General features: G+C 46.0%; 1 pseudogene; it reads right to left on the minus strand.

Moving 5' to 3' along the window:
- Positions 1-1,482: 1,482 nt before the first annotated feature.
- LOC120602048 (uncharacterized) lies at positions 1,483-1,601 on the minus strand (annotated as a pseudogene).
- Between the last annotated feature and the right edge of the window lie 15,885 nt (positions 1,602-17,486).

Below are 17,486 nucleotides of genomic sequence, written 5' to 3' on the forward strand. Positions count from 1 at the left end.
ATGCCTATCGGGGGCTGGCAGGGGCAGGAGAAGAACCTCCAAATCAAACTCAGGCCCTCCAGGCCTGCCTCTTGACCACCCATGAGGCATTTCATCTTTTGCCTCATTAAGGGAGGGGGTAGATGGCCATCCGGTGGGCAGAGCAGGGGCAAGCGCCAGACTCCCCCAGCCTCTCTCCTGCCCCTGAATGCTCACACTCTTTGTGACTTATTGTTTAACTTTACAAGCCCCTTGGCTTTTATGAGGGTTATTTAGAAAGCTCTGGGCTTTGATTCACAGTGTAAAAAAGCAAACTCCTGTGTCTGAAAATGTCACCAGGGATTAGGGGAGTCTTTGAAGTCTCCTCCCTGCAGGCAGCACCCGCCCAGCTTTCTTCTCCAAAGCATCTCCAAGCCTGGGAGCCCTGGCCAGGGCCCAGGGGCCCTCCTTCGGGGTGGCTGTCCAGATGAGTGGCTGTACAGGTAAGGATTTCTCCCCCAGAGCACTCTTCCCAGCTAGGCACTTTTCCCAGTTCCAGGCAGGACTGGGCCTCCCTCGTCTCCAGATGTTAGCAACATCTGTCTCTCATGTTTATGCACAGCCAGAGGCTGCTATCTCACGTCCCTGAGCCCAACAGTGGGGACTAAGGGTCTTTTAAAAATGGATTATTATTACTGGCTTATTGGGGCAGGGCATGTAAATAGGCAGGTAGAGTAGAGAGAACAGCTCTTGATGTGGCAGGGGGCTAGCCTCTTCCTCCTAGCCCCGGGGTCTAACCTTACACTGTGCCTGGCAGGGAGGGACCCTCATTAGTTTCTTCCTCTCTATTCAGTCAGGTGACAGTGGAGGGGTTCAGGTTAGCTCATGGGGTGGTAGAGAGAGGGCCCCAAGTGGACAGTGCAGAGAAGCAGCAGCATTCTCGCTCCCCACCTGATTCTCCATCAGCATAAGGACAGAGGGATGGACAGAATAACTTTGCGCACTTCCATTCAAACATTCATGGTGGTCTGAGGATGCTTCCGGGACATTTTCTTTCTGGCTTTCTCTGGATCTCGTGGGACCTCTTTGCATCTTAGTAGCCAACAGCAAGTGAGGAGGTAAAGTCCCAGCTTGTCCCCTCTGAGCTGTGTGATCTTGGGCAAGCCCTTGTCTTCTCTGAGCTTCCCCTCCCCTATTTCCAAAATGGGCACCCTCACTTCAGGTAAGGTTGTGTGGGGGATGAAATAAAGTCATTCTCGAAAGTATGCAAGATGCTTGGTAGCCCTCGAAGGAGCCAGTGGTCCCCTACTGCCTCCTTCTTTAAACCAAGCCCCTTTCTCTAGGCCCAGAGGAGATGAATTCTGGATCCTAGGGAAGAGAGACCTCAGCCAAGGCCCCCCATCTGAGCCTCTGCCCAGCCTTCTCCCAGATCTGGCCTCCCAGCTAATGGAGGAGACAGCCACCGTGACCATCTACAGTGTTGGCTTCACTGCCACCATCTTCTTTTTTTTTTTTTTTTTTTAATGCCTACAGCACCTGGTCTTCCTAAATGGTCTCCCATCCAAGTACCAACCAGGCCCAACCCTGCTTAGCTTCCAAGATCAGACGAGATCTGGCACGTTCAGGGTGGCATAGCCATAGCACTGCCACCATCTTTACTTACTCCTTTTAAAAATCACCAAGGGGGGATAGGGTGCTTCTCTTTATGGGGAAAGTCAATAAGGTAGCAGTGGGTGTGTTCAGGGCAGGGGGCTGTGCGTGTGAGGGTGAGGGTTGGGGAGGAGGACTGTGGAAAAACTAGGGCGGTGAGAGAGGGGCCTCATGAGCGGATAGGTGAACAGTTCTGTCAGGAGAGTAAACTGGTAAATGAATCAACAAACTGTGTTCTCTTTATACCACAGAATACTACTCAGTGATAGGAAGGAGTGAACTCCTGATAAAGCAACAATATGTGTAAACCTCAAAAAAAAAAAATGATATATTTGCACCTGCTATGCCATCTGCCTGCAAAATTTCCTCCCTCCCCATGTATAAAATTCTAGAAAAGGCAAAACTATTTGATGGAAAGCAGATTGGTGGTGGCCCGGGGGCCAAAGTGTGGGGATGGGAATTGCACGAGGGAAATTTTAGGGGTGATAGAAATGTTTTCTATCACAATTGTGGTGTTATTTACACAATTGTATACATTCGTATACAAATTGCACACATTTGCCTACATTTGTATACTCAAACTACACACTTAAAATCACTAAATTTTGTTGTATGTAAATTACACTTCAATAAAGCTAAAAGATTTGAAGTAAAAACCTCACATGCGAATAGAAAACAATTCATCATTATAGAAAAATATAAGATTAGAAAGTAAACAAGGGGAACTTTCCCTTACCTTAATTTCTACTTCCCAGAAGCAACAATGTATGATTTCATTCATTCATTCGTTCATTCATTCACTCAGCTAATATTTATTGACCATCTACTACGTGCTCCGCACCACTGTGGCTATTTTTAACAGTTGCATGAATGTGCGTGACTTTCTAGAAAGATTTTCTAGATACACCTTGCTTTTCAGTGAATGTGAACATACGACAGCCTATTTTGCACATTTTTTTCCCCCACCTAACAGACCAGCCTCGAGAGAGTTCCATGTAAGCACACGTACATCTCCCTCATGTTTCATAAAGGCTGCACAGGAATCCACTGAATGTATAAACCAAAATGATCAAACCTGTCCTCTCTTGACAGACATTTTAGTAGGCTCTGCCTTTCATTTTTGATCACACACAGCATTGCAGCGAACACTCTTGTCCACATAGGTGGGCTTATTCACAGGGTAAATTTTGAAATTCTATTTCAAAACTTGATAAAGTTCAAAATTTAAATCACTCAGGTTAGCCCTCTGCTTGACATTTAGATGTGTTTCCACTCCTCACAGGAAATGGACCCAAATCCCCACTCACACTGACAAGCATGAGTCTTGCCCCTACCGATTGTTCTGGCCTCATTGCATTCTGTGCTCCAGACTCACTGACATCTTTCTCTCCTACCTCAGGGCCTTTGCATCTGCTTTGCTGTCCACTTACAAAGCTTCCTCCTTCCCCCAACCCCTTCTCCTAGCTAAACTCCCCCTTATCCTTCAGAGGTTGTCCTACAGAAAGCACTGCTTCTTCCACGGGGCCTTCCCCGATTGCCGCTGATGGGCAGTCCCTGCTACAGCTTTCAGAGACCCTATTCCTGACTCTGTTGCTTTCCTGACTCTGTTGCTTTCAGAGCACTGATATCCATGCATAAAGGCATTCATTTGTCTGGGATCCTGTGATTAATGCTTGTCTCTCCACTAGACTGTGAGCTTCACAGGGTAGAGGTCGAGATCGCAGACTGGACCCTGGGACAAGGATTGGTGCACAAATGAAGGAAGCAATCCTATAGGTGATAAGTAAGGAAGTGGGAAACAAGGAAGGGGAGGAAGCGAAGTAGGGTGCAATTCCAGGCAAAGCCCTCATAGAGGTTGGCTTCAGGCTGATCCCACACAGGAGCTCAAGAATGTGAATTATACCACAGAGTTATCCTGACCAAGGAAACGGAGATGGATTCTCACTCCAACTGTCAGTCCCAGCATGCAGTGAGAGCTGATATAAACTCTCTGGCTCTCTGCATGTGTCAGCAAAGTGATTCCAGTAGACTGAGGATAGCTCTTTGGAGTCACAAAGGCAGGCACGTGGAAGAAAAGCACACAGAGGCTGGTGGAGGGGCACAGAGAAATGGTCAGAAGAATCACAGGGGCTCTGAGTGAAGTATTGATGGTACCCACTCAGCCGAGGTCTACTTTCTTGACTACCTCACACACCTAGCGTAGCGCTTGGAACAGAGCAGGCGCTCAAGAAAGATTTGGTGAATAAGTGCATGAATAAAGGAATGAAGGTGAGTGTAGGGAGGGCATTCTGGAGGAAGAATGGCATAAACGAAGGCTCAGAAGTGAAACTAGGCAGTGGCACTTGTACTAGTCCAATGAGAGCTAATTGTTACATTTTCAGGAATTTTGTGAGTCAGTTGTGAAATACAGTACAGTCAGTTCTCATCTAACTTTGTTGATAGGTTCCTGGAACCATGGTGAAATGACCTATAATGAAAAAATTTTACTGTAGGCTAATTGATGAAAACAAGAGTTAAGTTCCCACGGCATCTCATCGACATTGTAACAAAATAATGTTGAATAAAACAGTGTTATTCAAAGACCTGCTAAATTCTGACAGCAACTGGTGCACTGCAATTCAATCCGGTTCTGATGCTTAAACCCCCAGAGGTAGTGTCAGACTCCCTAGGTCATAGGGCACAGACTTGAACAAGACTGCCCTCACTTCAGACAACAGCTGCAAGTTTAGGGGGTCCCATACTCTCCAGAGGCTTGAACATTTGCTACAACAGATCAGAGAAGTCAGAAAAACACTGTACTGGTTAGAGTTTTATTATAAAGGATAAAATCAGGACAGGCCAAATGAAGAGATAAATAGGGTAAGGTCTGGGAGGGTCTCGAACTCAGAGCTTCCATGCCCTTCCCCTCTGGGCATATTAGTGTATCTACCAGCTGGGAAGCTGTACGAAGCTTTGGTGTCCAGAGTTGTTATTGGGGCCCCCTTACCTAGGCATAGTTGATTGGATCATTGGGCATGTGATTGAACTCAATCTCTGGGCCTCTCCCCTGCTTTTGGAGGGCGGGGCGGTGGTGCTCAAAGGCCCAACCTCCTAATCACATGGTTGGTCTTTCTGACAATCATCCTGAGTCATCTCATCTCTTATGATAAACTCAGGTACAATCCAACAGGTTCATAGATAACAAAGACACTCTTATCACTCCAGCAATTCCAAGGATTTAGAATCTCTTCCCAGGAACCAAGGACAAAGGCCAGTCATGTTCATTTTATACAATACATGGTGGTTACTAAAATTTAAATTATGTAAATGTATAGCTAACTAAATCATAGTATAATAGTAACAAACACTCCAAACTCATCATTTCTTAATATTTTACTACCTTTTGCTATTATCTATGCTTTTGAGTTTTTTCCATCTATTGTATCTATATGGTGGAAATACTACATAATGGTATCTGCGTATTTCTCCCCAATTCTGCATTCACCAAAATGTGGTAAGTTTCAAATCAGAGTACTTACAGCACAGAAGCTGCCAACTGCTACAAATCAGGGCATAATTTGTTGTGTTGTTGAGTGTCTAAATTTAGAAAGTAATGGAGAAAATGTTAATAACACAGATTAAACTTCGAAGTGTGTTGTGTTTAGCTATTACATGTGAATAGCAGAAAAAAATCGAGGAAATAGTCTCCCAGTATTCAAAACCATTTTGCAATTCAGCAAAGAAGTTGCTCACATCAATGACAAATAAGTGAAGTTCTGACATGCATCTTCATTGTTTCACTGTAGCTTGCCCATTAACACTTAAATGAAAATATCAACTCATATTCATGCCTGAACTACACTTGTTCATCAATTCCAACCACAGGTTGGCTATTGATACGAGAGTTTGGCAAAAATCAATAAAAGCATTTTATGAGAATCAATTGTCTCTATAGAATTTACTTACAATAAAGACTATTGTATAGGTTACTATTATTTTTAAATTGCGGGCCACACATCAATATCAATACAATATATGTCATTGCAGGTTATAATTATGCACACACATGCACCTATAATACGTACAATTTTTTCCCTAGAGAGCTGAGGCCAAGCCATTGTGATTGAGCAAATTGGATGGAGTGGAAGGGACAGGGCGCCTGAGGAGAAGAAATTAGAGATGTGGCCCAGTTCAGATGGTGCAGGAGCCTGAATGACAGGCTCAGAGAGGGAGACAAACTGCTCCAAGTCACACAGCCAGGAAGTGGCAGTGCTGAGTTAATCAAAGGTTTGTGGTGGGGCCCTTCCTTCTAGCCTAGATCTTCTGCTCCCTCCTCCCCCGCCCCACCCAAAAAAGCTCCAGCTCATGTATCTTAGGTGCAAACCTGGGGTAGTTTGAACATGGGGAGTTAACCCATCCCAGCTCTGGGATCCCGTGAACAGAGTCATTTGTTAGGTCTTGAAGTGCCAATTAGTGGGGCACAAACCTGATTAGTCACTGTAGCATGGCAGATTGGGGGGAATTAATCAGGTTGGGGGGGCGGCAGGGAGGGAGAGGAGGAAAAGGAAAGGAAAGAAAGGGGAGCTGGGTGCTGAGTGCTGGAGGCCCTGGGTGATTAGTCTTTACAAGTGGCCATCAAACCTGCCTGGGGAAGAGCAGCCATTGCTCCTGGGAGAAGCTGGTATGTGTGTGGAGGGTATTCTAGGGCACCAAGAGGACCTATCCACTTTTCCCAGAAATGCAGTACTGGTGTTTAGATTAAGGTGGCTCCAAAATGACCACAAATGGGGCCCTGGCTCCCATGCATGGATTTCAGAGCTTAGAGGCGGGTGGGAGATAGGGGCTAGATGTAGCAGGAGGGGGAGCTTTAGGGCAGCTGAGTGGATGGGATCCCCTTTTCCTCCTTGGCCCTGGCTTACGTGGGAGAATGTCAGGAACTGTCTCTCATCTGCTGAGGCTGGATTGGCCCTTCCAGGCAAGTGAGCCTCCTGACACCCCACCTGGAAAGTGCCATCTTAGAAGCTGGGCAGAATTTCTCAGCTCTTGCCAATGTGCTTGCCTTTTAAAATGTTTCCAACAAGACTACGGGGAGGCCATCTGGGGTCTTTGTTGGAATTAGAAAAAGCCATCCCCTCTGGGCAGACCAATTAGGAAAAAGCATCCCTCTGGGTGCAATAATTGCCCAAGGCTACACTTTCTCCAGGTTATTGAAGGCCCTTGGCATAAGGCTCAGCTAGTGGACCTGAACAGAGCTGAATTTCAGATGCATTTTACCCCCAATCGCACTCACTCAACCAGGTGCCCTGGGCTAGGCATAACTTGAATAATTGTATCCTGCAGTCCTATTCCTAGTTTTGGACCCCCAAGGACTCTCTTGGGGCTTGTGACACCGTGGAAAGTGTACAGACTCCAGAATCAGCTAGTCCTGGGTCCAATCTCATCACTGCCTCTAGTTTGTGTGTGCCCCCCCCACTCCCCTCTCTGGGCCTCAGTTTCCTCATCTCTAAAATAAAGATGATAATAGCTCATCCAACCCAGGGGTCAGGGATGATTGAAGAAGATGATCTGTTCAGCCATGTGGGGACCCTCCTAAGTACTCAGTACGCTTTGGAACTTTATTCATCAGCTCGAGCCTAGATCCAAGGCCACACCCTCCTAAGAACCAGGTTTGCCTATCTCTCCCCTTGTTGCAGAGGAAGAACCCAGGCTGGGGTCTGATGACTAACGAGGCTGGCAGATAACCTGAGGGGTAGGCCTGGAGTCTGGGGCTGGATGGGCACATGACAGGAGACCAGATTCAGCCCTCAGAGCAGTGGTCCTTGGCTTTTGGGCCCCTTTGGGCATTTGATAAAAGCTATGGACTCTCACTCAGTTTTGCATACTAATTCAGGTGTCCATGAACACATTCAAATCTATCCATGGACCCCAAAGAACTCCCACCCTGGAAGCAGCAGGCTCTGCACCTCCCACAGGGGGGCCATCAGGTCACTGGATTCTTCCACAAGGCAAGGAGAGAAAAAGGAAGAAAGGAAATTAGCATCTCCTGAGCTGACTTGACATGTATAACCTAATTTAAGGCTCTCAACAACCCCACAGGGTAGCAACTATTCTCATATTACAGACGAGAAAACTGAGACTCAAAGAGGCTAAGAGGCTTGTCCAAGAACACTAGTGACAGAGCTAGTGACAGAGCCAGGACTCAAGTCTCGGTTTTCTGATTTCAAAGCTGTTCTACTAGACTATGCTGAGGTCTTTTCCTGGTGGGCAAATACCCTGCATAAGCCTTTGCCAGGAGAAAAAAGGTAGTCAAAGGCTTGGTTTTACCAGTCTGATTCTAAGTGCTAGGAGATGTCAATTGCTCTGTGCTTGACTAATCACATACCCTTTCCTTTCTCCCATGGATGCCAGAGTCCTATTTGCTGCTGCTGCTGCCAGAAGACATTCATTTTCTGTCCTCCAGATTATCCAGGCCTTGTCCCTGGATCAAGTCAGATCAAATTATCTTTTTCCCAGGAGAACTGCCCACGCAGGGCCACAAAGCGATAGAGCCCTCGACAGTCACTACAGGTTTGATATAAGAAAGAATTACATGTGGAATGTCTCTGTGCAAAACTGCTATCAAGAAACTGATCCATAATGTTGTCCATGGTCATTCTATGCCATACGGATTCTAGAATGGCCCAGGGGACACATCTTTCTTGGGATTCAGACCCAAGAAAAATCTCCCTTTCTGCACAACCAAGTTTTACTTCCCTTAAACTTTGCTTTTGGTGGACAATAAGAACTAGAAAAACTAACCTTTTTTTTTTTTTTGGCCTTTTTGCCGTGACTGCTAGGAAGCTCAGAACCAGGTTTAAATTTTAATTGTTATCATTTACCTTACCCTAGGCTTTCTGATATAATTTGTTGTCTCACATACTATCAGGGGAAAAGGTGCCTTTTAAACAATTTCTAAGGGAATATGTTCACCTACTAACTGTCTTACAAGACCGTGGAAAACAGAGAGAGGGTAGTCAGAGAATGAAGCCTTTTTTGTGCATCTCTCCCTTCACACTCTCCCCTCCCCCACTCACTCCCTCTGATGTTACAGCCTGGTTACCTCTCTGTTCCCAACCCTCTTTATACTTGGCTCTTATATTTTATTTCTAGTTTTAACAATATAATTTTTAATTAGGGCTGTTTTAAATGTCAACTACCTTAAATCATTTTTTGGAAGCAATACAGTTAGCTACATAAGACACTACCTATCTTTAAAGGTGCACATACAAACACTCACACACACACACACGCACACATACACATACACACACATGCACACAGGCACACATATACACCTCTAGTCTGAAGACCTCCCTGTTCTTTGCTTCCTGGGACTCTGGTTTGTCTGTTCTGCCCTCCCTCATCTGGAGCATTCTGGAACCCAGTGCTGGATTAAAAGATAAATCCTGCTGTGTTGCTTCTCTTTTCCCCAGATTCCTGAAGATCTCTATCATTTTCCCACTGGGGCCCAGCAAAGGAAATCAGAGATGATTATGGGCCTGCAGGACCAGGGGCATCCATGGAGTAAAGACACTTAGATCTCAGCTCTAATTCCAGCTCCCTCACTTCTTCCTGCTAGGGGACTTTGTCCAAGTTTCTTGACTTCTCCGATCCTCAGTTTCTTTCTTTGAACAATGAGGAGAAATAATAATACAGACTGTAATGAGGATGAAAGAGCATGTAAAGTGCCTGGCACACAGTCGGGGTATAATAAACGATTGCTACTTTCACTGCCCTCTGTTAGCAGTGAGCAATTATCTCAAGCTTTAAGTCTGGAAGCTTGTGCATAACTGAAATGTAAGAAAGAGACTTAGTTTTAACAAAAGGGATGACCAAAATCAGAAGTCAGCATCTACCAATCCATTCACTTGTAAGTCTATCCATCCATCCGCCAACCCATCCACTCACCCATCCACCCAACCATCCATCCATCTATCCATCCACCTACCAACCTACTCACCCATCTATTCATTCATTTGCTAATATGCTTCTGTCATTCAGATATTCATCCATACATGCCAATATTTTAAATGTGTCATCCATCCATCATCCATCCATCCATCCATCCTTTTGCCACCCATCTATCCATCCACCTACCAACCCACCCATTCATCTATCCATCTACCAACCACAAATCCTTCTGTCTTCATCTATTCATCTATCCATCTCACCCACCCATCCATCCATCTATCCATCCTTTCATCATCCATCCTTCCACCTATCCAACTACTTTTCCTTAGCACCTTTTCAGTGCTAATTTCTAGAGATAAAGAGGAGAATAAAGCATAATTTTGCTCTTAAGAACATCCGAACTCCAGGGGAAGATGAGATACACAGAGTATTTTCTCATATGTGTCTTCCCCATCCCACCCCAGGGTGTCAGGAAAAGAAATGTGAGAAATGTTGCCTGTTTGATCCCCTCTCTACTCACATTATTTGCACATTAAAAGATCTGACAAGTCCTGTAGTCTCTTTTCAATCCTTTTCAGCACTATTACCCCAAATGACATGCCTCTTGAACCTATTTTAAGAAGATTGCTTGTTAAAATCCCATGGAATGAGATTGTCTCAGAATAGATTTTGGGAAATGATGATAAACCAAGGAAGAAAGAACCAATGTCATTTAAAAAGCATAGAATTAGTGGTAGATTTTAACCCAAAATATAAAATAAATGAGTCCACATTGATATACATAAACAACTGAATAAATAGCAAAGGGAGAATATACAAATCTCTTGTGCAGAAGAATTCCAAATAATTTATGTAAATATTCTGTCTTCAGGAGGGGGAGCATAACTCCTCACTCCTTAAGTGTGGGCTGTACATAGTGACTTCCTTCTAAAGAGGATAGTATGGAAAGGAGAGAAAAAGTAACTTTACAGTGGAGAAGCCTGACAAATGCTACTCTGGAAATGTGATCAAAGTTAAGGTCAACAGTGATATGTCAAATACACAGTATGTAGCCTTGATGTGATATGATGTAATGAGAAAGGCACTTAACTTCCATGGTCTTCCCCAAACCCAAAACCTCAGTTTAACTATGAGAAAAATATCAGAAAAATCCAAATTGAAGAACGTTCTACAAAATGCCTGACCAGTACTCCTTAAAACTGTCAAGGTCACTGAAAACAAAGTCTGAGAAACCATCACAGACTGGAGGAACCCAAGAGGAAGAGACGACTAAATGTAATTTGGCGTCCTGGATGAGATCCTGGAACAGAAAAAGGACATGAGGTAAAAACTAGAGATACCTGAATAAAGAATGGACTTTAGTTAATAATAATAATGTATCAATATTCGCTCATTAATTGTGACAAAAATATACCATATAAATATAAGATGTTACCAATGGGGGAAACTGGGTGTGGGATGTATGGGAACTTTCTGTATTATCTACATAATTTTTTTGTAAGTCTAAAATTGTTCTGAGATTAAAAATATTTTTAAAAATAAGTAAATAGATAAACAAGTAAATAAAACATCAAATCAGCAAATTATAGTCTGCAGAACAGCCCAGGAGAGGCACTATGTCCTGGTTAGGAGGGGCTATCTGAAATCAGAGAAACCTGGGTTCCTATACCTTACTGTGTGACTTTGAGCAAGTTGCTTAATTTTTCTGAGCTTCATTTTCTTCATCTGTAAAATGGGGATTTTGAAATGTTGACTTTAGCTGATTTGGATTAAAAGAGATAATGTATATAAAGTACTAGGCACCAGTTAAGACCCTGGGATTGTTAGATTTACTATATTATTTTTATTCGCAGTGTAAATGGAGGATCTTGAAAGCCTGTCGGGAGGAGGGATATTGGAACCAAACCTCGGAGAACTGGTAGAATATGGATGCGGTGGGGAAGTTGGGGGTCAACTTCCCCCAAAGCAGAGAGGTCCTTCCTTTTATGCTTAACTCCTACCTTTTGGTTCCAGGGCTAAGGGGCCTGGGAGGAAATAGAGACCTCGCAGATAGAGACCGATAGGCTCCTGGCTTCCCACCCCACCTAGGGCCCAGCTTGCTCTCTGTCTGCCAGGGTCTCTGGGCTAAGTAATCGCTAATCCTTTCCTGATGAAGCACCTGTATCTGTAAGCAAATGAACTGGCAGGTGGTGGCCCGGATAAAATATGACCTGCTCAGCAGGGGATTTGCTTACCAGTCTGGAAGTAGCCCATCCTGCTGCCTGCAGCCTGGAGACCTCCCAGATAAAGCATAAATCACCCATGCCCACAGGGCAGGTGGGAGGGTAGGAGGCACCCAGAAGAATGAATGCACCCCTGCTCAGTACCCATCGACAAGCGTATGGACACTTTTTCAGTGACTCGTAGAAGAGAACCAGGACTGGGAATCAGGAGACAGAGGAGTTCGTTCTGGCTCCTCCACAGACTTGCTGGGAGCCCTGAGCAAGTCGCATTCCTCCTCTGGGCCTTAGTTCTCAACTGTCTCAAATAAGATGAACTGTCCTCTTTTCTTCATGGGTTTGTTACAAAGATCATAGGAGAAACTGTATGGAAGCATGCAAAATTGGTTATAATCTTGATTATTACTATGTTACTATATTGAAAGTCTCCGTGAGCAGACTTTCACTGGGGCTGGTAATTTTCCTGTGGGCTAGTAGCTTTAGGGAATTAACTTCAAGGCTATAGTATTTGTTGGCAGAAAACTGATCAAAGACTTTTCCAGGAAGGAAACATGATATATGGAAAAGTGCAGAACTTGGTTTGAATCCTACAGCTGCCACTTGCTAGCTGATGGGACTTGGGCAAGTCACTTTTCCCCCTCTGAGCCCCAGCTCATCTATAAAGTGGAGTGAAGCATATATCTTTTAGGTTGTGGTTATGAGGTTTAAACGAGAGCACCTGGCACATAAGTAGCTACCCGATGAAGGTTAGTTCTTCGAGGCAGAATCAGGTTTACAAATCAGATTTCCTAACTTTCTACTCAGCTCTTTGCTTAGGTCTATCTCAGAATGCCTTGAGGGACTCTCCAGGCCTCTGTGAGCTGAATCACTGCCCACCCCTGTCCCCTGCCAGGAGACTTCTGCAACCTGGACCTAGAAAAAGACCCCTTGGGAAGTGCTCTAGCCCAGGGGCTGCAGGGGACTGAATGATGAAGACAGAGCCGTTTGCTAATACCATGTGGCTGCTGTGACAGTCTGTTAATTCCATTTACAACGTGCAGTAATTATGTCTCACACATGCTGGCGGCCCAGCCAGCAGGAACATTCCCTGGGAGGGGCCTCAAAAAGATTCCTTTAGCAGGGCAGGGGGTTGGGCTTTTTCAGGAGGCTGAGGCCCAGAGGGCTGGAAGCCATTGTGAAGGAGCAAGAATCCCTCCCCTTGCATAGCCCTACTTGCCTGCCCTGGGCACCTGAGAAAGAATTCACCCCTGCTTGGACCAGTGGTTCCCATCCTAAATTGCTATGGAACTTTGGGCAAGTCATTGCTCCCCTCGGGGCCTCAGTATCCTCTTCTGCAAAATAAGGATATGGGGAAAGAGGAGAGAAATGTACTAGAGCAGTAGTTCTTAACATTTTCTGTAGCATCTCCACAGAAAAAATGTGGATACTCACATCAAATCACAATGTAGCCTGAATTTTCAGGGGACTCAAGGGCCACTGAAGTCCTCATAAAGCCCCAAGGAGCCCAGGTCAAGAATTTCAGTCTAGATGATTTCATGGACCTACTACCAATATATTTCGGCCTATTTCTCCCTCTGGGTTCTGAGGTTGTCGTCTGCTGGATGTTGCTGCCACGTTGTTTGGGACACAGGTGTTCATGACAGTTCGTTGCTTACTCTGGATTGGGTTCCTTATCATAAAGTGCCCAGGTGTGTCTCTTAAGGCTTTTTGCCCTGAATTTAATGGGCCAGCTAATTTCTACGATGCTGCCCAAACTCTGACATTCTAGGATCTTTGCTAGCTGTTGACACTCATTATCCTTGAGGTTTGGTAAAAAGAGCTCAGCTTTGGAATCGGATGGGTCTAAGTTAGAATTTCTCCACACTTCTTTGCTGGCAAACCACCACCTTCCCTGAGCCTCAGTTTCCCCTTCCGGGAAGTAGGCTGTCATGAGGGTTAAATGCATCAATGCCCCTCAAGTGCCTAGCACAGAGTAAGTGCCGATACATGCCAGTTTTTTTCTGCCCCCATCATCACCCACCACCACACCAAAAGTCCTTTCTCTCTCTCTCCTGGAGGAAGCTGAGAAGTCTTGGGGGAAAGCTCTTGGGAATGGAGAAGCCTATTTCCAAGTCATTAGTCCCCCAGCGTTGGGCTGCAGGATGGATTTTGATCAAGAGCGGGGTGACATTTGGCAAAAGTTGCTGATGAGGGATTGAATGATTAATCGTCATGACAACCGGGCTGGAGTAATGACAGGGATGCGATGGCGCCCGAGTTAAACACAAAGCGGCCCCGCGAGCCGGGGCGGTAAATTACTAGGCATGTCACCGCTGCGCTTTTGGAGAAAGCGGCCGTGCGTTCCTAATGAGAGGTTAACTGTGTCCCCAAAGTAATTACAACCGATTGAAGAGGTGGCTGGTAATTAGAGGATTAGCAGTGATGAGGCTCACCTGCATGGTTGTCATAGTGATGGAAGGTGGGTGGGGTAGGGAGGCCAGGAGGGTCTAGACTCCCCCCCAAGGCAGGTGCCAGAGGCCTCTCTAGATTCGCCAGCTATGGTGTCCACCACCCATGGAACAGGCCCTGGGGAAGTGGTGGGGAAGTTTCAACCTTCTCCCTCTAATGGCTGGGACTCAGTTTTCCCATCTGTAAAATGAGGACTTGAACCCATTGCCAAACATGGAATATTAAAGCTGGAATCCTGGAATGAGCTGGCCAAGTCAAGTGACAGCTCTTTCAGAATCCAAATAGTCTTTAATTCACCACCCTCCCCCGACGTCTGGCATTGCTGGGACCCAGGAAATCACACGCAAATTCTGCTTCGTGGCTAAGCGACTCCAGTCAAGGGTCTGAGCATGAGACTCATTTTCCTCACCTATAAAATGAGAAGAAAAATAATGGTTCTTACTTCCAAGGGTTGTCTGGAGAATAAAACGAAATAACTGCAGAGCACCTAGGACAACGCCTGGCCACACAAAAGCCCTATAAATGTTGGTGGCCGTAATCACCTTTATATCACCTTTCCTCTCCACTGACCTGAGGTAGTGGGGACAGCGAGGGGACAGCAGCCTCAACCTTTTGTTGGGGAATGGGCTGAGCCCTCCCACAAGCGATAGATGACAGGGAACTCTGGGAGAAGGAAGTAGGTGCCCACTTTTTGTTCACTTGCGGTGCATCCTTGGTCAAGTCCCTTTGCCTCTCTGAGCCTCTGATCACTCTGTTGGGAGTAAGGAATGAAATACTGGATTTGTGGAGCACTTACTATAAGCCAGACCACACTTTATAGCTATTATTTAATTTGATCCACCATATAACCCATAAAATATATTCTTTTGCTTATTTTTGAGGGGAGAAAACCAGGGCTCTGGGAAGTGAAGTGACTAGCCCAGAAGCACACAGCTAGAGTGTGAGAGAACTAAGACGTGAACCCAAGTTGGTCCAAATTTCTTACTTTCTACCATCTGAGGAGGCCTCTTTGAATCCCGAGGAGAAGGCAGGCCCACCACCTCTATCTAAGAGGGATGGGTACCCTGGCAGAGCTTCCAGAGAGGTCTTCCTGGATTCGGCCAGGGCTGTTATGACATCATGAGGGCAGGGCTGTCCCTTCTGCTGTTCGCGTAGGCAGCTACTCTGGCTGCTAGTGGAGTCCCCATGCCCCAGTGTCTGCTTTAAGTGCTAGGGGGTGGGGAGGGAGACAGAGAAGACCCCAAACTGGTCCCTGATTCAGCTGCTGGTGACACCTAGTGTCTGGGCTCAGGATTTGGTGAACCACTGGACCCAGGGGTTTAATTATTCCTCCATAAATGATAAGCCCTGTTCATTTCCAGACCTTCGTGACAAATTTATGGCTTTATTTAATGTGCTCACTGCTCAACTTTCCTCGGGATCACAGGGAAACAGGGGACCCTTTCTGGAGGGTGCAGCGGGCGATTCTTGCTACCATAGCCACTGGGCCACATATTCCCCGCTGTCATCCTCAGGAGCAATCGAGGCCTCTGCCTTCAAGTTGGCCTATCCTGTTGCAGTTTGCAAACCCATTTTCCTCTACTTTGCTTTTTTGAGGAGATGCTGGAGCTTAAGCTAAGGGCAGTGGCTCTGCAATCAGCAAAGGCTCAGGTTCAAGTCTCAACTCTGCTAGTTTTAAGCTGTATGACTTTATGCCTGGATGCTTCTCTGCCTCAGCTTCCTGGTTAGGAGGATGACATGAGATAAAAGATGCTTAGTGTCTAGTAAATACTCAGTATAGGCTAGTGGTTATCGCTGCTTTGGGGTTTTCACATACAATTTTATCATTTTGGGGGAGCCACTGCTTGGGACCTGGTGACCCTAGGATGGGCCACATACTGAAGTAGAAGGAAACCTGGCCTTGGCCACTAGGCCTTGCTTTGGCTCTGTGAAAAGAAAGCTGCAGAAAATGCTGGCTGCGTGAGCCCAGGCCAGAGCAACCAGGAGCCTGGGTTCCGGTGTCAGCGTCACCTCCAACTGTAGGCTGTTCTCTCAGTTTCCTCATTTGTTACAGGGCCCACCAGCACAGTACTCCAGGTTGCCTAGGGCCAAAAGTTCTAGCATAATCAAAGATGGCAGAATCACTTTTGGGGGCCAATTCCTGGAACCTACACAAGGCCCTCCAGCATGGGTGGCTGACAGGCTCTGAGTGGGGTGTGGATGCAAGACCTTAGAGCTGACAGGGAGTTCAGAGAGTACCTCCTCCAGCCTCACACTTCACAGACGAGGATGCTGATAACAGGGCTGCCATCTATTAAGTGCTTACGGTCTTAGCTCGTCATCTATTGTTTCATTCAGTCCTCACGGCCAAGTATGGGCTAGGTTTGACTAACCCCATTTTACAAAGGAGGAAAACAGAAGCCCAAGAAGGTACAGAGACTTGGGCAAGGCCACACAGTGCTACCTGCCCCCAGATCCAGGCCCTTCCATGTGGCTGTGCCACGTGTGTTTACATGTTTATGCATATGCATGCATTCCTGTGTGTGTGCGTATTTGTGTGGAGGTGCTGATATAAGGATGTGGGTGGCCATGCACATTGAGAGCATGTACGTGTTGTACCTGTACATGTCATGCATGAAGCACATCTCCCGATTCCCTGTCTAGTCTTCTTTTGCCCCTACCCAGTGCCTTTCAGCAAAGAGCTGGTTGGACACGGGAGCCTTTCAGCTTAGGGAGTGTCTGGCTTCCCACAGTCTTAGGGAATGAACTTTAATTTGCATCGTCATTTTCATGACAGTGCAGCCACTTTCTCAGCAGGGCCCAGGGACTATGCCCTGTTGATCCCCTACACTGCCTATAACTCAACCATTCATTGGAAGTTCAGTATCTGTGAGGTCATTTCTATTGTTCCTCACATGTGCAGATCATGAAACTGAGGCTTAGAATTACTGGGCCAGGGCCTAGCTGCCAGCAAGTGGCCGAACCCAGGTCATTCTTGGTTTGGGAATGCCATATCCAGTGGTTTTTCCCTAATCCACCATCCTGCCTGCAGCAGTGAAGTGAGCATGAAGGATTGAACAGTCACGAGGGGCTTCAGGGAGAAGAGGCATAGAACCCTGGACGGTTCAGGAGAGGTTGAGGAAGCAGAGGTGGGGGAGGGTGAGGGGGATTCTGTGTGTGCGTGTACATGTTACTACGTGTTATTAGTACATGGGTGTGGAAGGGTGTGTTTAATCATCTTTCAACAAAATGGTTCAGAACCTGTTATGTAACAGGCACATAAACAACAATAATAATAATGAC

Source organism: Pteropus medius, unplaced genomic scaffold (assembly GCF_902729225.1).
Source record: "Pteropus medius unplaced genomic scaffold, Ma_sr-lr_union100, whole genome shotgun sequence".
NCBI classification, from domain to species: Eukaryota; Metazoa; Chordata; class Mammalia; order Chiroptera; family Pteropodidae; genus Pteropus; species Pteropus medius.